Below are 25,489 nucleotides of genomic sequence, written 5' to 3'. Positions count from 1 at the left end.
TTATAATTAAATTTAAAATTATAGAAATTATAATTATAAGATAAGATAATAAATATAAGAAATTAGTATTATACATAATAATGTATTATTATAAATACCATTATAAATAACACTATAATAAATGAAATATGTCTGCAAAATATAAACTTGTACCAAATATCTTACAATCTTTATGTATTACATGTTCAGATTGATTTCAGACTTTATCGATAAAATCAATACGATCATAATGTATGTGTTGAGAATTGTGCATCTTAATCGCAGAAATAAATGTATAGGAACACTTAGAATACACTTAGAATTGATATAAAAATAGTTTCAGATTTATTTGATATGCGATTGACAAGATATTCGTCGATACAATTTGCACGCGTCTCAGCACTCTCTTTGTCTCGCCACCTTCCTTATCGACGGAACAGTTGCATTCTTTTATTTTACGAGATGCTGTTCACGCACATACTCCAACGCACCCATACTCATATACGTGTGTCACTACTACGCGGCTGATCTAACGTAGCACACAAAATTACACATATCTCAATAGAATGTAATAATAAAGGCTACACTGTTCGAATTCTTTCGTAAATCATTACGTACAGATAATGTACGAGGACTAGAGGCAAAAAACACGATCAGTCGTACTTTCTATCGCAGTCGTTTCACGCATCTCCGTCACTCGAAACTCATTCTTATTGTCGTGGCAACAAAGTGATTGCGGATTTCTGATTTTGCAATCACTTAGTTGCCAATATTTAGTATTAATAAAAAAGTCATACGAAATTCTCCTTCTCGCAATATGAGGCACACTGGCGCCTTGCTTATGCGAGACCAGTTTAACCGAAGCTTCGTATTATCCGAGGTACTTTCAGCTTCGCCATAACAGCATGTTTTTTTCAAAAATTTATCCTAAAAGAAATGTAAGCAGTCAGATATTATTTATTAAGACATTTTCAATCTATTAAACAGTTAAGCAGTTCGAATTTTCGATTATCCGCGGTAGGTTCGGCCCACGTCACGTTGGATAATCGAGACTCCACTGTGTTTTATTCGGAACACATTAAAACTCCCCAGGTTTTATTATATTCATCACAGCAACAATTAATTGGGTCCAAGTTATGTTAAATTTCATACCATTTATTATCACTATTATTAATTATTTGAAACGAAAAGAACAATTTATAGTAACATAAAAGAACAAACAATTGCAATAGGCAAGAATAACACGTGACAAATGTTGTGGAGGTATCAAAAGATCACGTGCACTGCGTTTCTAGCATTTTTCTGAAATGCCATAACTGCTAATAAATACTAGCGTGTCTGCAAACGCGATTAATGTAACCACTGGAAGCGTAATTGGTCCCGTGTAAGGATGCGTGGAAAATTGGGAAACTCCCAAAAGCCCCAAATGGAAGCAGTACGCTTAACAAGCTGAAGAACCTCTGGCCGGTCAATGGCAATGGTTTGCAATTTTGTACGCTAATATGGCACCACCTACGAATCAACGTTGGCCCAAGGTGAATAATCCTTGGGATGTTAGCACCGTGTGGCAATTACGCGGCAAGAGATGGGAACGAGCTATGCAGTTTTGCGGCAAAAGGGACGTAGAAAACTACGTTAAATCCACTCAATGCAGACGACACGCGTTACCTGGAAAGCACTGCGGATGGGAGAGCAGCGTTCCAGGCGCGCTGTGAAGAATTTTCAGAGCTGACGCGTTCCTAAAGATCGAATACTCAAAGATACTTTTACATCCAGCGGTACGCACTGTCTGCAAAAATTTGACAAAAAAGAAATATATAAAAATATTCGCGACGATGTTTTTCCCAACCACTGTACGTCAGCCAAACGGAACACTTCCACGGCGTCTCTTACCTTCCACGATTCGAATATCAGCTGCCTTAATTCACCGTATTGCGGCGTTTTCAAATATCGCGAGGCTCTTAATTCAGCGTCTGTGGAGCCGCGGCTCCTGCGATATAATCCGGAGGCGAGGCTCGCGTCCCTTGCCATTGCCAGAGGCCGACTTTATTTCCAATCGTTGCCGAGGCGAAGGAAGGCTACGGTAATATCATCGGCACTCCGTTCGAGCACGTCATATCGCTTTCTCGGCGAGGTTTATTTGAATTCACGCACGCCCCGACGGTTTATTCGCACGAGCGACGCCCGCTTATCCCTATTTCTGCAGTTTTCATCTCGCGGAAATGCAATCTTCGGAGTCACGTCTCGCGTTATTCGATCTGCCCTGCACCGGGGAAAAACGAAGTCGAGGCACGAAATGCGCCGCCTTTGTGGAGCGGACCGTGTCGCGCCCGTATTTGGCTCTCTTTCTCTCTCCCTTTTTCTTTATTCTTCTGTTTGAGACGATCCGAGGATCGAAATGGCGAGAACCGGGCCATCTCTGATCTCTGCCGTGAATCCCAGCGATACATTGTTCCGAAATTTCGACTTACTTGGCCGTTGCACGGCATCGCGGAGCGCACGCGATAACGTTACGCTCGGAGAAGCTGCCGCGATACGATACGACTCGATAGCTTCTGATAAAGAGGCTTTTCAGTTCGATCGCCTTTGCGAAGTGAAATTTCCCATGGAGGAAGATCGACGATCGTGAGATTTTTCAATTCATGGCACAAGCGCAAAGGATGTTGCAGGGTATACAGGGCGTGCCAAAAGGTCGTGTCACGACCGATCAGTTGGTGATTATACGTGGGAAAATAAGAGGAGAACGAAAGGATAACGTTCTCTCGCTGTATCCATCGTCATTATGTACAAGTTATTACAGTTATTATTATATTATTATTAAGTTTGTATTGGGTTTGTATTCTAAGTGATTGCGGATTTTGTCATTAGGTGGTATTGACAGAATCCGCAATCACTTAGTTGCCAACATCACTTTGTATAATATATATTGTACAAGTACATTGTACTGTACAATACATGTTATACAATTTATTGTAAAGTGCTAATTATTGTATAATGCTAAACATTTTGTTCTTAGTTATTGTACTTTGCTACTTGTATAATATATACTATACAGAGTAATAATGTATAATATAATACGTATTATATGTATCACTTTGTATTATATACATTGTACAAATATATTGTGCTGTGCAATACATATTATACAATTCCTTGTAAATTGCTAATTATAATATAATACTAAACAATTTGTTCTTAGTTATTGTACTTTATTACTTGTATAATATATACTATACAAAGTACTAATATATAATATAATATGTGTTACATATGTATCACTTTGTATAATATACATTGTGCAAATCCATTGTACTGTACAATACATGTTATACAATTTATTGTAAATTGCTAATTATAGTATAATGCCAAACATTTTGTTCTTAGTTACTTGTATAACAAATAACTTGTAGAATAAACTGTACTTTGTCACTTGCATAATATATACTATACAAAGTACTAACATATAATATAATATGTGTTACATATGTATCACTTTGTATAATACATATTGTACAAGTACATTGTACTGTACAATACATGTTATACAATTTATTGTAAATTGCTAATTATAGTATAATGCTAAACATCTTCTTCTTAGTCACTTGTATAATAAATAACTTGTATAATAAATAACTTGTATAATAAATTGTACTTTGTTACTTGTATAATACATACTATACAAAGTACTAACATGTAATATAATATGTATTATATATGTATCACTTTGTATAATATACATTGTGCAAATCCATTGTACTGTACAATACATGTTATACAATTTATTGTAAATTGCTAATTATATTATAATGCTAAACATTTTCTTTTTAGTTACTTGTATAACAAATAACTTGTATAACAAATTGTACTTTGTCACTTGCATAATATATACTATACAAAGTACTAACATGTAATATAATATGTATTACATATATCACTTTGTATAATACATATTGTACTGTACACACTCATTAGATGGTATTGACAAAATCACTTAGTTGCAAACTCAATAGATAGTAGTATATATTAATTAGTATTATATTACTAATATTATTATTGTAATTATTATTAGTATATTACGAAATAGGCTGCTCTTTGGCTACAAAAACGTGGACCTGACCTGACTCGATAAATTTTCAAACTCGATTTTCTCAAAAACTTTGTCAACAATGAAAAAATTTTATTCTATATATTTTTCTTGTTTTTCCAGAAGGAATCACGCCGTAGCCGCTTTTACGCGTAATTCAACTGCATTCTGTATAATTGCATCTAATTAAAATATTGTAAGCATAGTACAGATAATATAAATACCATAAAGGCAAGCAGGTAGGATAATAAATACGGTATGGAAATATTTTTCGTAGCCACTGTACCAAAGATGGGAATTTTTGAATTACTGTGCCTGCTCTAAGCATGTGTTATTAATGATGTAATCAGTAAAGTTATAATCAAGCAGTTATCGTCACCGTTCTATTCCGTGAAATCCATCAAATTACATACCAATGTTTACCAGCGACGTTTAGTATTCCAACATTATTCCGCCTTGTGTTTTATCGTGTAATCTGTAGTATAGTTTCTACTTGAATCGATATTTCTTACGACTGAATACACTTTTTTTTCTTACAGACGTCAGCAAAATATTGATGTTCCGTAGCTAAGAAATTATTGAAATAAGCGGAAGCAGCGGTGCAAAACAACGGCCCACGCAAAACTCCAGATGAAATCATCGATATTTGCTTTGTAAACGCTAACGATCACGCAAACATCTTGCAATAAACTGAGAAATGAAACGTGTGCCGCAACGTGATAGCAATTCTACGATAAAAAAGAGTTACGAAACCAAAACGCAGAGCTTCGTACAATAATATTATCTGCCGCGTATATTCCTTGCGAGCAAAGATAACGTATAACGATTTGTTTATTTTTCCTATACATCGTATTTTGTAGAATTTACTGTACCGTGAAAATCAAGTACAGGCGAAAAAGTTGCAACGTTTTATCGTATAAAATCGATAGAATAGAAAAAAGAAAACTCCCGCTCCGACAAGCGGTCTTTATAGTTCTTCGATCATGCTTCAGATGGCGGTACGCGATGATGTCCGACCAAAATCGTTCTCGTTCTACTTTGGTCTGATTATGCGCTCGCCCATGCCGTTTATCACTTAAAAGTCGTTCTTTCCCTGTAATATTTTTCTGATCGACTGTGCAAGTATGCACTTGGCCGTAGAATCGCGCGCGATATTGGAAAATCATTTGTAGACATAGCGCGGGATATCGAGCTCGTAAACTGTATAAACGTGAAATAGCAACTCTTCGAACAGTTCAAATTGTTTAAGAATGGAGCAACGTGGATATCTTCAACTTCATATTCTTCAGCTTACAGTCACTGCACGATTAATTGATGGAACTAAAGTTTACTTGTTTTTGGTTACGCACTGGAAAAATATTAGAGGAAAGGACGGTGGTATGGCCTTCTCCTATTTTTATATTTTTTCTTTAAAATTCAATTAATAATTTAAAGGTGTTGGTGAACTAACGAGGTTGTCCGGGATGACAGTGAGAATAAAAAAAAAGAGCGATTTAATTGAAGTTGTCGTGTTTTATGAAAATAAATCTAAAATATTTAATTTCCATATCCGAAATCCATCCGGTAAAAATAATCATTGTTGGAATTCGTACAAAAGTGAGGGTAATATGGCTTCCTAACAAAAATTACGAAAAATCATGTTCTGGTAACATTTTCAGACCGAAAACATCGGGTCATTATGAGAAATTCTTTTTTCTCCTTTTTTAATTTTCTTTCATCAACGTTCCTACTTGTTTCTATCTATATTTACATTTTTGTATCATTTGCTTATTACTATAGCATGGGAATTTCGCTAGTATTAGTGACAATCACTAGGAAGGTTTTTATTGCTTTAATTAGTATTACGAAAAATGAGTGCGTGTGCTTAGTCAGTGACGGCAAAAATTATTCAACATGTTGAAAATCAATTTCTTTATACGTGCACCGTAATACGAATGGCAGGAAGACATGAAATATTTTTGTTTTGGCGAGTATACTCGTCACGAAGAAATGGCGATATTTGGCGTTGCGACGAGTGTACTCGTTATGAAGAAATAGCAATACTTCGCGCTGTGACGAATATACTCGTCACGAAGAAATGGCAATACTTTGCGTTGTGACGAGTATACTCGCTATGAAGAAATAGAGATATTTGGTTCTTTGACGCGTATAATTGTCATGGAGATATAACAATACTTCGCGCTGCGACGAATATACTCGTCATGAAGAAATAACAATACTTCTCGCCGTGACGAGTGTAATCGTCATGAAGAAATAACAATACTTCGCGCTATGACGAATATACTCGTCATGAAGAAATAACAATACTTCGTGCTGTGACGAGTATACTCGTCATTGCTTACGTTTTACGACACATGTTAGATACATGCTTCTCGAAGAGGTCGCAACAGCTAACTGGTCAAGATAATTGACAACCTGCTTCTTACATTCCTTGCATTTGTATGTTTCCCTTTTTTCGCTATTTCCAAGTGAATCTCTATCGCGGTACAGTAGCGTAGCACTGGATTTAAATCGATTTCAAAATTCCAACATCGAGCAATTCAACGCCAGATTTTCAAGATCCCCGATGACTCAACGATACGAGTTAAGAGGTTAAAATTGCAGAACTGCAGCCGCAAGGGACAAACAAAGACGAGATTCGTTGATTCATTTATCGGACCGCTTTATTTCTCGCATTCACCGACTTCGTGTCTCTCGGTACGCGAGCGTGAAATAAGTCGCCAGCGAGAAGCAAAGCTTGAGGCGGGAAGAATCGGTTGGAAATTAGAAGCCGATCACTGTGACGAACGATTTCTACGTGCGTTCTGCTCGAGTACGACACGAGCGACGCCTGATGATTCGAGCGGATCGAGTATTAGAATTTCCATTAAACGCTTCGACGCGCCATCGCAAAGTCGTCGGGTGTGAGACGCAAAGCAACCGGTTCCGGCGCTTGCATGAACATTCGAATGCACCATCGCGTCGAATAGAGAAACGCGCGCCTCTAGAGGAAAGGAACGCGCGAGCGGTGAAATACGCGCGAAATAAATAACACGGCAGAACCGCCGTCCGTTTCCACGCGAACCCGAGCGGCGATAAGATCCTCGCCGGACGCGATAATTAAAATCGAGGGTGCAAGCTCGTCCGACTTTCGATCCTCGATGTGGACGAATGAACGCTTTCGGCCGGTATAATTCACGTTGCCGCAAACGTGAAAGATAAGACTGGCGGAACAGGAAAATAGAAAAAGAGAGAGAGAGAGAAGCAAGAGGAGACGATGTAGTAGAACAAGGAGGAGGAGGACCAAGGGACGAAGAGGATGGTTCCACGGTCACAGGGTGGCGTTGCGTCACGCGTTCGTATTTTTACAGCATCCGCTGTCCTCTGTACGTTGCCTCAAAGCATCGGCTGTTTCGCGAACGAGACGCGACTCGAAATCCGGTGCACTTAAGCTCGCAGCTTTAAGGTTGGTTCTCACGCGAGCTGGAACGCGGCTGTTTCCCGTTTCAAGGCTTCAGAGAGAGAGAGAGAGAAAGAGAGACACGGTCGCACGACCAAGGACAAGCTTTTTGTAGCTATGCACTTCCCCAACGGAATTCCATGAATTCCCTTCTCCTGCTCAGCTTTCGTCACGAATTCCTCGTCCTATGCGTAAGACAACGAGAAGTTCTAAGTTATGAAGCTATCATTTGGCCGCGTTCTCCTCTCAGTTTCGTCGTTCAGAACTTTCTACATCGAACGCGTACCTCGACAAAGTGACTGCGTTTGGGGATACGTTTTGTGGTTTACGACGTCGCCTGAAATGAATTTTATGGTTGCACGAGGTTAAACGAATTTAATTGTTAAACGAAGGAAGGAGTGGAGTAAAATGCGTGGAAAGTTAGCTGTTTCGCTTTTTCTGTTCTTTTCTACTTTGTGGCTGTCGTCGGTATTTTCCCGAAATTTCCCAACGAAATTGAAACTTGTTTGGGGATTCGCGAGTTTCGAGAATTATGGAAACGACAAATATGTAGAAACAATAAATGATAATGTATACTCGTGTGTTATAGTTTCTGAATTGTTTTTGAAATTTCAAAGCTGCTGAAATCAACGAAACGCAGTTTCAACGTTATCAGCGTACGTAGAACATGAAACTTGTAATTGTTGAAATTCTTGTAGCACTCGATACGAAACTTGAACTTTGCCATTCTGTGTCTTTAAACGATATGTAATATTAAACGTAATACAACCTTGTTACTTGCAATTTTTGAAAAAGCGCCTTAAAAGCACAATTTGAATTTATCTGCGAGATTATGACGTAACGTCGATCATTTATTCGCAACGCTTGATTAATGTTTCTTCTGATTTCGTAATACGAGCGACGGACTTGAATGATTTTAAGTTCTTCAAAGCTATTACAAATAGAATGTAGAACAATAACAATGATAAGGATAATGGCAATGACACTGGCAATGAAAATGAAAATGGCAATGGCAATGGCAATGGAAATGGCAATGGAAATGGCAATGACAATGGCAATAACAATGGCAATGACAATGACAATGACAATGACAATGAAAATGAAAATGACAATGAAAATGGCAATGGCAATAACAATGGCAATGAAAATGATAATAGCAATGGCAATGATAATGGCAATAAAAATGGCAATGACAATGGCAATAACAATGGCAATGGCAATGGCAATGACAATGGCAATGGCAATGGCAATGACAATGGCAATGGCAATAGCAATGGCAATGACAATGGCAATGGCAATGACAATGGCAATGGCAATGAAAATGAAAATGGCAATGGCAATGACAATGGCAATGAAAATGAAAATAGCAATGGCAATGGCAATGGCAATGGCAATGACAATGGCAATGACAATGGCAATGAAAATGAAAATAGCAATGGCAATGGCAATGGCAATGGCAATGGCAATGGCAATGGCAATGGCAATAGCAATGACAATGGCAATGAAAATGAAAATGGCAATGGCAATGACAATGGCAATGGCAATAGCAATGACAATGGCAATGAAAATGAAAATGGCAATGGCAATGACAATGGCAATGCCAATGGCAATGCCAATGGCACTAACAATGGCAATGGCAATGACAGTGGCAATGGCGGTTGCAATGGTGGTGACAATGGCGATGGCAATGGCGGTGGCAATGGCGATGGCAATGACAATGGCAATGGCAATGGCAATGATAATGGCAATGACAATGGCAATGGCAATGAAAATGAAAATGGCAATGGCAATGACAATGGCAATGAAAATGAAAATAGCAATGGCAATGGCAATGGCAATGACAATGGCAATGACAATGGCAATGAAAATGAAAATAGCAATGGCAATGGCAATGGCAATGGCAATGGCAATGGCAATGGCAATGGCAATGGCAATGGCAATGGCAATGGTAATGGCAATAGCAATGACAATGGCAATGAAAATGAAAATGGCAATGGCAATGACAATGGCAATGGCAATAGCAATGACAATGGCAATGAAAATGAAAATGGCAATGGCAATGACAGTGGCAATGGCGGTTGCAATGGTGGTGACAATGGCGATGGCAATGGCGGTGGCAATGGCGATGGCAATGACAATGGCAATGGCAATGGCAATGATAATGGCAATGACAATGGCAATGGCAATGGCAATGGCAATGGCAGTAACAATAGCAATGGCAATGACAGTGGCAATGACAGTGGCTATAGCAATGACAATGACAATAATGATGATGATAATGATAATGATAATAATAATAATAATAATTGATTGATTGATTGCCTAGTAGAATACTTTTATGAAATTTTGATGTACAATCGTTTTTGGAAAAATTTGATAAAGTGTATGTATTGATGTAGCATGAAAATGTAAAGATAATCTTGATTGATTGTAAGATATTAAATCGTGGAAGTTATTTCGGGAAATCGCGTTGGTAGGGCAATCGATCATTCTTCTCGATAGACGTGTCTCAGAATCGTGTTAACGTTTCGAGGCCAGCCCAGAAAAACGCACAGAAAAATGAAATTTTACTGCTATCTCGAAAGGGGTGATCGGAGATATCGATTGTAAATAATAGAAAATGCTAGGTCGATGAATTATCCTTGTCAAGGGAACAGAAGCGTTATCGTTTCAAAAGAAATTGCCAGATCAAGAAAGAACTTTCGTTCTGAATGCTTCCACGTACAATATTTTTAATTATTTATTTAGCCATTGAAAATAAATACAAATATCCCTCGCATAACACGGACTCGTTTTATCGCGTTTTAAGAATTAGAGAATTCAGACAAATACGTACAGAAGAAGGAAAAATAATGGAAATCTTGTCCGATTTTTTCGGTCGACCAACCGTGACCCACTCGGATTTATGGGATTTTTTAATATTGGAATTTTTAATCCATTTTTCCCCAAATTTTTCCGGAATTAACAACTGCAAGCTTTTCTGATAAAAGAAATCGCTGGCTTCTGTACAATTAACATAAATAATAGCACCATGCAGTAAACTTTATGTTAATTATCGATTGTTTTAATAAACCTATTTCTCTCATTTACGATGGAACAGTATGCTTAGGTGTCTTTGTTGTTAACTATAATAGCCCAACCACCACGTGGTTGCATGTTACATATTTGTTTATAATTTTGTTATTAATTTTTTGTTTTATAGGAAATGCTATAAATACAAAGAAACAAGTTCCTCAAGGGCAGGAAAAGTAGCTTGTGCGTTAATCTCATCCAAATTGATGACAAAGAAAAATATAGCAGTAAAAAAGCCTGTGTGTGGCACTCGCTATTCGCAAAGGAAAAGAAGAATCGCAAAGCAGAATTTAGCTGTTAAGTCGACCAATTCGTCCCATGTTCCATCCATTTAGACTTAGACGACGTCATAGAGACAAAAGCCAAGAAACAATTAACTAATTGCTCATTAACACTAATATTTCTTTCTACAGATGCTACGTTGTGACATCATCTTCTAGCGCTTCAATAACAATCTAGAAGCATAAAATTCCAGCTAAATTCTTTGCAACAGTATTCTCATCGATACGTAGAGCATTCTGCAACAAAACATCAAAATTCTTCGATTTTGCCAGTAGCAACGTTCTTCAATTTCACGGCGTCAAATTCTCGGCGAAAAAAAGTGACAAGACTCATAAGGCGACGTAATATTTCACGTTAATTACTCTTTCGTTACTTCATTGACAAAACATAGCCGCACGAACGGCAGTGCTATAGCGTTCATTGGGTTATTTGCCAACTTCTCGATTCGCCGCGATTTAATTGAGAAGTTAGCTCTTTGCAGAGTCAGTCATCGCCTCGTCAATTTTAATGGAAGCTTCGTCCTCGTGACAAATTGCGTAGCTGCAAGTTTTACGTTCGGCTGTTGCAGGATCGAGGCGATTAATAAACGAAACGACGTCAGTTGCTGCCGGCGAGACAAGAGCTGAAAGTGAAAAGTTGAGGAGCAAGTTTCCTTTTCCACTTTTCTCCCTCTCTTTCTTTTCCCCGCTTCGTCTCCTCGCCAATTCCATTTTTTCATTGTTAAACCGCCCGCTTTTATCAATTTGCTCCGTCGTGTCGCGCTATTCTTCCGGGAAAACCGCCCCCACCCCTCCGCCCACAACTTCTCCGCAATTTCGTTTTGTCAATCTTATTTCTTCGATTTTCATCGATTACAGAAATCCTCTCGTTCTGTTCTTCGACACTCAATTGGCAAACTCTGATGGCTCGTCGAAGCTGACTTGTTTCCAGATCAAAGTAACGCCGACTGTTAACGCTTTGAGGACCATACTATCTGACCAGCATACAGCTTCAATTGCCGCGTATTTTTCGAATGATCCAGAAGATTCCAAAGTTCGTTCCTCCTACTTACATTTCGATTCTATATACGTTTGTCGAATTCTATAGTCGCCATTTTCTTCCAAAACCTTTCTTCACCTTTCACGCGACTCGAATATACCATCCCCACAGAATCTCCCGGGTTTTTCGGCGAAAAATGTTTCAATGGAATTTTTTAGGTCCACCAAGTTCCTCAAAAATGGGAACGAACTCTCCGAGCAGTGTTTAACATGTGTAAAATTGTATCAGAAATTATTTATTTAGATTAGAAATTGTATTTAAAGATACTTCTAGTTTTTTAGCGTGAAAACAATTTTCCCGATGAACAGGTACTAAGAAAAATTTATCAAATTAATAAATTGCTCAAAAATCGGAACGGATTTTCTGAGTACCATTTAACATATGTAATATCGTATCAGAAATTATTTATTTAGATTGGAAATTGTATTTAAAGATACTTCTAGTTTTTTAGCGTGAAAACAATTTTCCCGATGAACAGGTACTAAGAAAAATTTATCAAATTAATGAATTGCTCAAAAATCGGAACGGATTTTCTGAGTACCATTTAACATATGTAATATCGTATCAGAAATTATTTATTTAGATTGGAAATTGTATTTAAAGATACTTCTAGTTTTTTAGCGTGAAAACAATTTTCCCGATGAACAGGTACTAAGAAAAATTTATCAATTTATTAAATTGCTCAAAAATCGGAATGAACTTTTCTAACAGCATTTAACATGTGTAATAATGTATCAGAAATTATTTATTTATCTTAGAAATTGAAAAGAATTAGATATTTCTAGTTTTCTAGCGTGAGAACAATTTTCCCGATGAACAGGTACTAAGAAAAACTCCTCAATTTATTAAATTGCTTAAAAATCCGCACGAACTTTCCGAGCGTCTGATATTATATTTAATATATAGACAACGGTTTGGTATTGTTCACGCATGTAGCCTAAAAACATGTTGTTTGTAGTAACATGTTGTTTGTAGTATTCATTGTTTTCTTCACTGTTTTATTTAACAGTTTCATTTAACATTTTCATAGGATACCGCATCAAATACGTAAGACGCGAATTTGCCAACAGTTAAACAATTGTTACGCTTACGCAGGGTGTTAAGAATTGTTGAATGGTATTACACAGTGCCGTAAATAATTACAAACTCAACATTGTTTTCTGACTTTTCGTCGCGTTAAAACAATGCTCGTATAATTATAAAAATTATAATATAAAACAAAACCAAAGCTATTGCCAAATATCATAGTTCTTGACGTATTCAAGACTCGCGTATTGTCCACGTTGCAAAACACGTTGCAAATAATCAATTCATGTAATCTACCAGCAACCAGCATAAACTCGAAGTTCAAACGCAGAAAACCGAGTTTCAGTGAAAACCCAGTGTCCTTAGGTTCACTAAGAACCGGAAGCGCGCCATTATAAGCCAAAAACCTACGTTCTAATCAAACCACGAAATACTAGAAACTTAAATTAACTCTGTTCGCAATCAAAGACAAGTAGAGCAAGATTGTACAATATTTCGACGTATGGTATAAAGATCGTATAACAAAATCACTAACAACAGGAATACGACGTTTAACTGATTGGCAACTAAGTGACTGCGGAATTTGTCAATGCCACCTAGTGATAAAAACCGCAATCACTTAGTTGCTAGGCCAATATAACCTACAAAAATTCTCCCAGCTATTGCTTTCGTAACGTTCATTGTATACCGGGTGCAAAAAATGTTGCCGTATGAAGTGACTTTTCAAAGAAAGATTAGAAGAAAATGGAGGAAATTTCTCTTTCTAATGATTCGTGAAATTGTAAAAATAGATTACAAGACACAGAGAGACAAAATACTCACGTGACCGTAGGCGAAATTTCCATTGTTAGAGGCGACCGTTAAAAATTCGTTTTCCACTCGTACATCTCGTAAATTTCTCATCGACCTTGTCCTTGCCTCGCTCTTTCTCCTTCAGCATTTTCTTCCCACTCTCCGCGACAGCGGATAACTTCCGTGCAGGCTTTTTCCACGAAACTTTCCTCCCCGCCATCCTTTTATTTCAATCCTCCTTTTTTCCCTCTCTTTTTCTCTTCCTTTCTCCCCTCCTTTTTTACTTCGTGCGCTTCTTCCTCCGCACATTTTATCTTCTCGCCCCTTGAACTCCTTCCAACCTTCGCCCTCCTTTTTTCCCTCCTTCCGTCTGACTTTTTATTCTTGTCGTCGACGAGCGCCCCGGTCCGGGATTCTCCTCTTTTCCTCGACATTTTTCGACGAGGGCGCCGAGGGACGAGGGGCGGGCCCGTCTTAATCAGATCCGAAGCGCGCAGGGAAAATAATTAATGCGAATAAGATTACGAGACGAGATCTCTCCTCAGATAAACTTTCTAATTATCCAGCGTCGTTTCGGGGCCAGACTCGGCGTTCCTTACTTCCACATGCATATCGCCATTTCGCATCTCGCGTTTCCAACGCGGTTCCAAGCGTCAGACCGATCATCCGACTCTGATGAAGTGCCGGTAAAAGACGATGATAGCGATTTTCTATCGAAAACTCGTCCCTCTCGCTACTCGCTTCTTCCACTTTTCTGTCCGTTCTTCTCTTTCGAAACGCGATATTTACTGCAAGTCCCCCGCGAACGTTTTATTCCCACGTTATTGAATTTTTTTTCCTCTTCTGACGCAGCCACTTGGCATTGGAGGTTAGAAAGACTAAGGAAAGGTTACCTTTTTTATCTGAAAGTCCTTTTGTTCGAAATTTGTACTTTCTTCGGGTTCTTATCTTGCAATTCACTTTTATTCTTCTGATTATTTAATTTTAATCGAAATTGGGAATCTCAATTGTTACGACCGTTCGCGAGGAAACGCGTCAGCGACGGGCGTAAATTCTCGTTGTGATTCCGATAGTCGACGCCGCGAACCAGTCGTTCCCCTTTTTCGATCAGAGGCAATTCGAATGATTGTAACACTGAATTAACAGGGTTAATATGAGTTTCTATTTTTAACAATATTTAAAATTATATTTGACACGTAACAAATGGTTTAACGATGATACAACTAGTTTATTATTACAATTCGACTCGAGTTTATGTTATTTCTCGATGTATTCGTTTGACTAAGCGACCTCGATTTTATTTCTCTGAACCTCTCGATGCATTCGGTTTGAATTCTCATTTGCCACTGACTGCCCTTCGATTTTGTCCTTTGTTTTCTCTGAGAAACGACCCCCACCACGCTCGGGCCACGCAACCGTTCGCGCTTATGATCACGTCGTCACTTTTTTTGTGTAGATAAAATAACGGACCGAGGGCGAATCGATGTTTTTAGAACTCGCTGCTTGACAACAAGCAGAACTATGCGCTTATCCTACTTTGTGTATATCTCGCTGGCCTGTAATGTAATACGATCTGTCTACGACACCGTAGTAGCATGGGAGACGGTTAGGAACACGGCCTATAATGGCCTCTGGGCGTAACATCAATGTTACTGCTCCGTCTTTAGTTAAAGACGCTTTCTATTTTTAATAAATTCTCCGTAGTCTATGCAATTGATTGTAAGTTGCATTTGTTCTGTAGGAAAATTGTCTACATTGTAGAATTTTCTTGCTAGATATTCCAGACTATCGTTTTATATTTTCTTCATCGTACGAGGTAGATGAGGTTAGATGAGGTTATAGTCTGACGACTATAGGACACCTGCAGTTACGTTTGGTTTACCAGAGGATGAAAAGTTAGAAAATCCATAGATAAAGAGGCAGACAAGGAGAAATAATTTGATTAAAAACGTAATAAAAGTGGTTTTCATTAAAGATATTTTGAAAATACTCGTAGCATTAACAAACGTCATATAATATCGAGCAAATTGTTGTATCTGGCACTTGGATGGCTATCGAGGATTTTTAATTTTCCTCGTTCCAATTAAACATTTTCCCATTACTTTCGTTCATTAAAACCGGAAAGTTGAACGCAACGAATTTCGCTCGATGCGCGTGTCATTTTTACACGCGACTACGTTCCAATTATTTTTCCTTCTTTTTTATCCTCTCTCCTTTCGTGTTTTTCTTCGTCGGTGGTTGCTTGCACCGATGACAGATTCGCCAATAACACGTTTCAGTGCCAGTATATCGAACAAACATTTTTAATTAGTCGCCGAGCAACGGCCACTGACAGTTGTCTCGTGCAAGAACTTTGTTCAATTTCGTTCATCCTTGTACATGATAAAAGGCAAACGTGCGTGCTTGTCAAATTCATCACAGGTTTTTCGTCACGAAATTCCTACTTGAAACCGATTACACATTCCTCAAATGCTGTCGTGTTTCACAAGTTATTTATTTTTAACAATTATATATATATATTTTATATATATATTTATTTTATTATTTTATATATTTTATATATTTTTTTTATTTTATATATATGTCGGAGATGAAAGGACACCGGGTTCCCCCCCGTTGGAATTATTTGGAAAAGCCTCAATACTGTAGCATTTACGAAATAACCCAGACACAGTCATTCGAAACTTGAGACAATGAGTTTAGGCTCGAGGCGACAACCGGTCGCCGAGCGTAGCCACGGTCACGGGATGAACGTTTCACATAACAGAGACATAAAGTAACATAGCTTTCCTTTAAAGAATTGGCAGTACAGACACTTGACAATAAGACATTCCAGCGGCCCCGCAGCTCGCCACACACAGACCCCATTCTTTGGGCCAGATGATCGCCAGATGCCGATGCATCGTTTACAGTTTATGTTCAGATAGCCTGAGGAACCGTTACAAATCTTAGGACCTAGTTAACTAAAGTCCTTCAGATTGACAAACAGTCTTTGTTCCATCAGCCTGTAAATCTGTCACCTATTGCGGGAAGTTACGGGAAAGCCTGATTTGGTCACGTACGACGTTGCCTGCTAGGAACTCTCTCTCTAGGGCGGCTAGCATCCTTTTCCAACCGCCAACATAGAAATTGACCAATTAACAGCAGCGCCTATTTCCCTCATCCTCCGAGTGGAGGCTTTCTTTGACGAATCCGACGATCTCGTGCCCTTAGGCACACCCCATCATAGTTTTCCTCTGCAGCGTCGTCGCGACGGAAAGTCATTCTTTTCTGGCAATCTGATTAGCTAAGAGTCAATCAAGCGTTCCTAGTATCGCGAGTAGTAAGTTGAGTCCGACTTAGACTTTGAAGCAAAGTATATTCGTTATCCCGTTGACCGTGGATTCGCTATATCGAACTTAGGGCCATTGTCATTAGCGTCCAGCTACCGCGTCCGTTTGTCAATTTTGTATCAGCCATACTTGTGTAATAAATATCTGTGCGACAACCATGAACAACACTGGTGAAGATTCATTATACGCCCCTAACGTCAACCCGACATCAGAAGTGGGATCACCACCGTCTACAATTACCGAGCAGCTTCTGGCCATCGTGAGTCAATTGAAAGAGCAAGAGGCGGGTGCGGAACCTAAGGAAGTATCGCCACCGTTCTTCATCACCTGAGTCTGCGCGACGAACGTGTCGAGAAACTAGCGCTTACAAGCGACATCAAGACTCTGGACCAATTTTTGACGGAAATGAATGCTTTCCACTACGCGAAGAAGAGGCTGGCGCCTTCGTCAGGAAATCCATCAACGGGCCCCGAAGTTAAACGGCAGAAGCTACCTGACCCCCGGATCAAGTGTCGTCACTGTGGTATTCCCGGGCATAAGATAGCGGAGTGTCGTACGAGAATGAGAACCGAGAGACAGGAGACTGCACGACGCCAGGAGAAAAGCCGACCGGCTGGATCGTCCAAGGTGTCATGCTTCAAGTGTCGCGGAGAGGGCCACATCGCACTCAACTGCCCGCTGCTGCAGAAAACAAACCGCAACCCCGATAACGAACGTCGAGTCAACTCCTGCGTGGTGGAGTCTTCAACTGGTAAATTAAGCCATCTGGGTGAGTCGTTCTCGTTTTATTTCGATTCTGGAGCCGAATGTTCGCTAATCAAAGAGTCCGTAGCCTCGAAATTTTCCGGCAAAAGAACGACCGACGTAGTAGTAATGCGAGGGATAGGAAATCACCGTATTAATTGTACGTCTCAAATTGCATCCATAGTACGTATTAATGATTTTGCGTTGGAGATAATTTTCCACATCCTTACCGACGGCTATCTAAATTACGACATCATGATAGGCCGCGAAATTTTGAGCCAGGGCTTTAACGTCAATATTACCCAAAATAGCCTCAGTATTTGCAGGGCAAAAGCTGCCAATGTTTACAATATAACCGCCGAAAGTAAAATCGATATTAATGGAGTCGACACCGAGGTGCTCGGTAAAGATAAAGACCGATTGATCTCCATCCTCGAAGAATTTAAAAGTTCATTTATTACGGGTTTCCCGCGCGCACGTGTAAATACGGGACAGTTAGAGATACGTCTGATCGATCCTAATATCACCGTACAAAGAAGCCCCTACAGACTTAGCGAGGCAGAGCGAAGCATAGTGCGCGAACGAATAAGCGAATTAATTAGGGCAGAAATCATAAGGCCTAGTAACTCACCGTTCGCGAGCCCTATGTTACTCGTAAAAAAGAAGGACGGCTCGGATAGGTTGTGCGTAGATTTTCGAGAGCTAAACAAAAATACGGTCGCGGACCGATATCCTCTACCTCTTATCGCGGATCAAATCGCGAGATTGCAAAGGGCGAAGTACTTCATTAGCCTCGACATGGCCAGCGGGTTCCATCAAATCCCCATTCACCCCAATTCGACAGAATACACAGCGTTTGTCACCCCCGACGGGCAATACGAGTATACGACGATGCCGTTTGGATTGAAAAACGCACCGTCCGTTTTCCAGAGGGCTATCCTCAATGCCTTGGGCGGCCTCGCCCACTCGTACGTTGTTGTCTACCTGGATGACGTCCTAATCATCGCTGAATCGGTAGACCAGGCTCTAGAAAGATTACCCATCGTACTAGGTACCCTCGTAAACGCCGGGTTCTCCTTCAATTTTTCGAAGTGTTCCTTTCTCAAGACGTCTGTACTTTATCTCGGGTACGTAGTTCATAACGGAGAAGTTCGCCCAAATCCGGGTAAAATACAAGCCTTGAGTTCTCTACCGGCACCAACGACCGTCGCTCAACTTAGGCAGTTCATAGGTTTAGCCTCCTATTTCCGAAAATTCGTCCCTAAATTTTCGCAGGTAATGAAACCATTGTACGCACTTACCTCCGGTATTAAAAACCTAACTTGGACAGATAGACACGAAACCATAAGGCAAAAGATAATTTCCATCCTGACCAACGAGCCGGTGTTGATGATATTTGACCCGAATTACCCGATAGAATTACATACTGACGCTAGTTCGGACGGATACGGCGCTATTTTAATGCACAAAATCGACGGCAGAAACCGAGTAATAGAATATTACAGTAAGAGAACGAGCCCCGCGGAATCCAGATATCATTCATATGAACTAGAGACCCTGGCAGTTGTAAACGCCGTTAAACAGTTTCGCCACTATTTACACGGACGGGAATTTCTCGTTGTCACTGATTGTAACTCGTTAAAAGCAGCTCGTAATAAAGTAAGTCTAAGTGACAGGGTTCATAGGTGGTGGGCTTACTTGCAAACTTTCACTTTCGACATTATGTATCGAGAAGGCAAACGAATGGCCCACGTAGATTTCTTCTCGCGTAATCTTGTAGACACCGACCGCGCCCCCACCAACAAGATCGAAGAAAAGAAAATTAATCTGGCCGAAATCTCGGAAGATTGGCTACTAGCGGAACAACGTCGCGACCCTCAAATTTCTGAAATCGTCAACAAACTGCGAAACGACGAGCTCGCGGAAGACATTGCGATTACGTACGAGTTACGATCCGGTACCCTTTACCGTAAAATACAAAGGAGAGGCAAGACCCTCTGCCTGCCCATCGTACCAAGAGGGTTTAGGTGGTCCGTCATTAACCACATACACCAGTCAATTATGCACTTAGGTTGGGATAAAACGCTCGAGAAACTGTACGAGTATTACTGGTTCGAAGGGATGGCGAAATATGTTCGCAAATTCGTAGAGAACTGTCATGCTTGTCAGATTTCTAAGGCGAATTCAGGCAAAGTGCAAGTTGAATTACATCCCATACCTAAGACCAGCATACCTTGGCATACCATTCACGTAGACATAACGGGAAAGCTGAGCGGCAAGAACGACTCGAAAGAATACGTCATTGTCCTGATCGATGCCTTTACCAAATTTGTATACTTACACCACACTCGTAAAATAGACTCACTTAGCACCGTTAAGGCACTTAAGTCCGCCATATTTCTATTCGGCAGTCCCTCTCGGATAATAGCGGACCAAGGGCGATGTTTTACCGGCAAAGAATTTCAAGATTTTTGTCAGGATAAACAAATTAAACTCCACCTAATAGCAACCGGTGCTAGTAGAGCGAATGGACAAGTAGAGCGTACTATGGGTACATTAAAGAATATGTTTACAACGGTAGAAACGACCGGGCGATCATGGCAAGACGCGATCAGCGAAATACAGTTAGCTTTAAATTGCACCACTCATCGTGTGACTAAATCGAGTCCGCTAGAATTATTAATTGGTAAAACAGCGAGACCCTACGGGTTACTACTATCTGAAAATACCGAAGAAAAGGAAATAGATATCTGCAACGTAAGACAACAGGCCATACGAAATATGGAAGATAGCGCTAAGTACGATAAGGAAAGATTCGATAAAACGAAAGCCAAAGTAATTAAATTCAATCTCGGTGACTTTGTATTAAAGAAAAACGAGGAAAGGAACCAAACGAAACTAGATCCGAAATTTAGCGGTCCATTTGTGATAGCGGAAATTTTGGAAGGAGATAGGTACATTTTAAAAACACTAGACGGCAAACGGTCATATAAATACAGTCATGATAGGTTAAAGAAAATGCCAGATAGTCGCGTTCCTACTGAGTTGGACGTCTGCGGTGATGACGAGAACAGTGACCATGACGATGCGAGTACCTTGGTCTCAGAGGATCATTCTGACCACAGCACTTAGCAGAAAGAGTTTGCATATGCCAGTGTGGCGATATGGCAAAGGACAATGTCTTCATACATGTCCAGTGCGGTAATCAGGTGTCGGATCGAACATAGTGGCTCACATACGCCTTACGGGGGGCATACGGCCCAAACAAAGTAAGTGCGGGATCAACACACCGTTACCGAATTCGATTCAAGTATCATGGAAATAACATCTAACGTAGTGTGGCGATATGGCAAAGGACAATGTCTTCATACATGTCCAGTGCGGTAATCAGGTGTCGGATCGAACATAGTGGCATACACACGCTTACGGGGGGCATACGGCCCAAACAAAGTAAGTGTGGGATCAACACACCGTTACCGAATTCAATTCAAGTATCGTTAACACTACGGAGATAACATCTAACATAGTGTTTGAACAAAAGCTCAGTGTGGTATCATGATCCAGAGAACTGAGGGTCGTCCAGGTGCGAGATCGAGAATGGTCCATCATGTCATTACGCCCAGACTGATGATTCACAAAATGCGACTAGCACTTCGAATATCAATCGTAACGTTACGGATTTCCACTCTCTTTTAACTCTTTCTTTATCAAACGTCCGACCAGAATTTTTGCTGTCAAACTGGACCCTTGACCTATTTTGACACTTAACTAAATTGTAAATAACGACAGTTATATCGAATCTAACATTGGGGAAACCCAATATTCTAGATACACCCGAGGACGTGTGATAGTCAGGATGGCCGTGTCGGAGATGAAAGGACACCGGGTTCCCCCCCGTTGGAATTATTTGGAAAAGCCTCAATACTGTAGCATTTACGAAATAACCCAGACACAGTCATTCGAAACTTGAGACAATGAGTTTAGGCTCGAGGCGACAACCGGTCGCCGAGCGTAGCCACGGTCACGGGATGAACGTTTCACATAACAGAGACATAAAGTAACATAGCTTTCCTTTAAAGAATTGGCAGTACAGACACTTGACAATAAGACATTCCAGCGGCCCCGCAGCTCGCCACACACAGACCCCATTCTTTGGGCCAGATGATCGCCAGATGCCGATGCATCGTTTACAGTTTATGTTCAGATAGCCTGAGGAACCGTTACAAATCTTAGGACCTAGTTAACTAAAGTCCTTCAGATTGACAAACAGTCTTTGTTCCATCAGCCTGTAAATCTGTCACCTATTGCGGGAAGTTACGGGAAAGCCTGATTTGGTCACGTACGACGTTGCCTGCTAGGAACTCTCTCTCTAGGGCGGCTAGCATCCTTTTCCAACCGCCAACATAGAAATTGACCAATTAACAGCAGCGCCTATTTCCCTCACCCTCCGAGTGGAGGCTTTCTTTGACGAATCCGACGATCTCGTGCCCTTAGGCACACCCCATCATAGTTTTCCTCTGCAGCGTCGTCGCGACGGAAAGTCGTTCTTTTCTGGCAATCTGATTAGCTAAGAGTCAATCAAGCGTTCCTAGTATCGCGAGTAGTAAGTTGAGTCCGACTTAGACTTTGAAGCAAAGTATATTCGTTATCCCGTTGACCGTGGATTCGCTATATCGAACTTAGGGCCATTGTCATTAGCGTCCAGCTACCGCGTCCGTTTGTCAATCTTGTATCAGCCATACTTGTGTAATAAATATCTGTGCGACAACCATGAACAACACTGGTGAAGATTCATTATACGCCCCTAACGTCAACCCGACATATATATATATTTATTATATATTTATATATATTTATATTTATTTATTTATAATACATCCAGTACGAATGTTTTAATTTAAATTGCTGAATTTGTGAAAATGAAAAATTTGCATTTAAATTGAAACTAAAGTAGGTATGTAATAATAAAGTTGCATTAAGCTCTACTCTTCCATTTGCCAGACCACGTAGATTTAGATAATTCAATTTGTTGTAGAACGTCCGGTATGTTGAAAATTGTTAGATCATTTTTATGACTCTTATATCGTTTCCTTTCGTTTCAACAGGGAAGATGACAAATTTTGAAGAAGTAATTTTTGTGAGTTTTCGTCGATTAACAAATAGAACGATAAAATTGGATATTAACGGGAATAAAAATTTTGTTAAGAACAGTCGTGCATTCTATTGATAAATAAATTTATATAAAATGTCCCTTCCACTTTGGATTCCAACAACCGAAGAAAATAATAATTAACGTGGACGATTAGACATTTATATTCGTTGCCTCATGAAGAAAAGGAATCATCTCGTTCAAATTATCAATCTCTTCGTTATTTCCCTTTTTAGAGATCTACTAAAAATAAACTACATTAATTTTACATTTCAACGACGTAAATTAATTAAAATTGATCTGTCCTTATTATAGAATTGATCAGATCCGTTCAATGGAATCAGATATTATTGATCGGTCCTTGTTCATTTTTAGTTGCCTGCACGAAGCACAGCCTAATTAACGCTGCTATATTTAATATTGAAACTATCAGTGAATCATTTGTATTCTAAATAATAATTGATGATACCAGTGAATTTTCTGTGTTTCCTTTATTTATTTATTTTTAATTTTCTATCTATCCAATCATCCGTCTCCTCATTTATTATTCTTAGTTAGAACTGAAAACATCAATAAATGTTTTGTATTCTTTCTTATTTACATATTTTTCTTTCCTTATCTATGTATCTATTTTTATGTTATTCGTAATTCCTATTTAGAATTGAAATTATCAATGAAATTTTTGTACTATAACCATAAATAGGAATTGAAATTAACAATGAACTTCTTGTATCCTTTCTTATTTACATATTTGTCTTTCTCTATCTATCTATTTTTATGTTATTTGTAATTCCTATTTAGAATTGAAATTATCAATGAAATTTTTGTACTATAACTATAAGTAGGAATTGAAATTACCAATGAACTTCTTGTATCCTTTCTTATTTACATATTTGTCTTTCTCTATCTATCTATTTTTATGTTATTTGTAATTCCTATTTCAAATTGAAATTACCAATGAATTTTTTGTATTCTAAATAAGAATTGAAACTATCAATGAATATTCTATATTTCTTTTTTATTTACTTATTTTTCTATCTCTATCTATCTATCTATGTTTATGTTATTTATAATTCCTATTTAGAATTGAAATGATCAATGAATTTTCTGTATTCTAAATAAGAATTGAAATTATCAATGAATATTCTGTATTTATTTCTTACTTACTTATTTTTCTATCTCTAACTATTTATCTATGATTATGTTATTTATAATTCCTATTTAGAATTGAAATTACCAATGAATTTTTTGTATTCCAAATAAGAATTGAAACTATCAATGAATTTTTGTATTCCAAATAAGAATTTAAAATATCAATGAATATTCTATATTTCTTTCTTATTTACTTAGTTACCCATCTCTATCTATCTATCCATTTTTATGTTATGTATAATTCCCTTTCAGAATTGAAATTATCAATGAATATTCTATATTTCTTTTTTATTTACTTATTTTTCCATCTGTATCTATCTATCCATTTTTATGTTATTTATAATTCCCATTTAGAATTGAACTTATCAATGAATATTCTATATTTCTTTTTTATTTACTTATTTTTCCATCTGTATCTATCTATTTTTATATTATTTATAATTCCATTTAGAATTTTATGTATTTCATTTTTATTTACTTAAATTTCTATCTCTATCTATCTATTTTTCTCCTTATAGCTGCTGTTTTGGACTGAAAATTTCTATATTTCCGAAACACAGCCAACAGAATGCCTGCTTTAAAAACAGGTTACGAACGCACAACATGAGGATATTATTTATACGTCCAACAGGATATTCCGGGTCTGTGCTGCATGCTTAGCTTGATGCATTTGTTTGCACCTATTTGCCGGTTTCTGCTCTATTGTTGTTCACGACGAAGATCGATGAGGCTTGCTCGCACGTGGAATAATTGCGGGGTGCCGGTTCGTTGTGTCGTTGAGTCCGCACAAGTCTACGAATTCTGCTTATTATTCCAGAAATTCTAGTTATTATTCGCCTACGCTCACCGTGTTTTACCGAACTCCTGGAACACACGAACCGGCAAACTCGCCAACCCGAATTTTCCATTAAATTCATCTTCCATTATTGTTTTATCCATTCACCGGTTTAGCACAATATTTATTTTTTCAAACTCGGTTACCTTTCGAACAATTACACCTGTTTCACGAAATCTCTCATCGAACTTGAAAAACACCACTTTTCATTCCCATCTCGCTCCTACTATCCGCGCAATTTATAACTCAACGCCGCGTATTCCACTTGTTTTTCCATTAAGATCATCAGTTTCGCCAATTCCAAGCATATGCATAGTTAAAAAATCCTACGAATAAAACTATGGCAAGTGTAACTTTGAAAAGTCCTCTAAAAAAGCCTCGTTGCTTTAACGCGCGATTATGCGTACTATCGCAAAGATTCGGATTATTATCTTTTCTACAAAGTTGACCACTTCGACGTTAACGAGAAAAGGAAACCAGAAAAACTCCGAACGATTTGTGGATATACGCGCGAAGAAATGTATGGCTGACTAGGCCCGTGATAGTTATGTTGTTATATTTGGCT

At 38.9% G+C, this 25,489-nt stretch overlaps 1 long non-coding RNA gene across 1 annotated transcript; it reads right to left on the bottom strand.

Annotated features, from left to right (window-relative positions):
• Window positions 1–301: 301 nt before the first annotated feature.
• Window positions 302–5,345, bottom strand: LOC132915282 (uncharacterized). The gene is made up of 2 exons (XR_009659830.1): window positions 4,477–5,345; window positions 302–906 (listed from the first exon to the last, which is right to left on the bottom strand). It is a non-coding gene; the product is annotated as an uncharacterized LOC132915282 (long non-coding RNA).
• Window positions 5,346–25,489: the final 20,144 nt, after the last annotated feature.

This window comes from Bombus pascuorum, chromosome 16 (assembly GCF_905332965.1).
Source record: "Bombus pascuorum chromosome 16, iyBomPasc1.1, whole genome shotgun sequence".
NCBI classification, from domain to species: domain Eukaryota; kingdom Metazoa; phylum Arthropoda; class Insecta; order Hymenoptera; family Apidae; genus Bombus; species Bombus pascuorum.
This window is presented reverse-complemented; position numbering and strand designations above follow the sequence as displayed.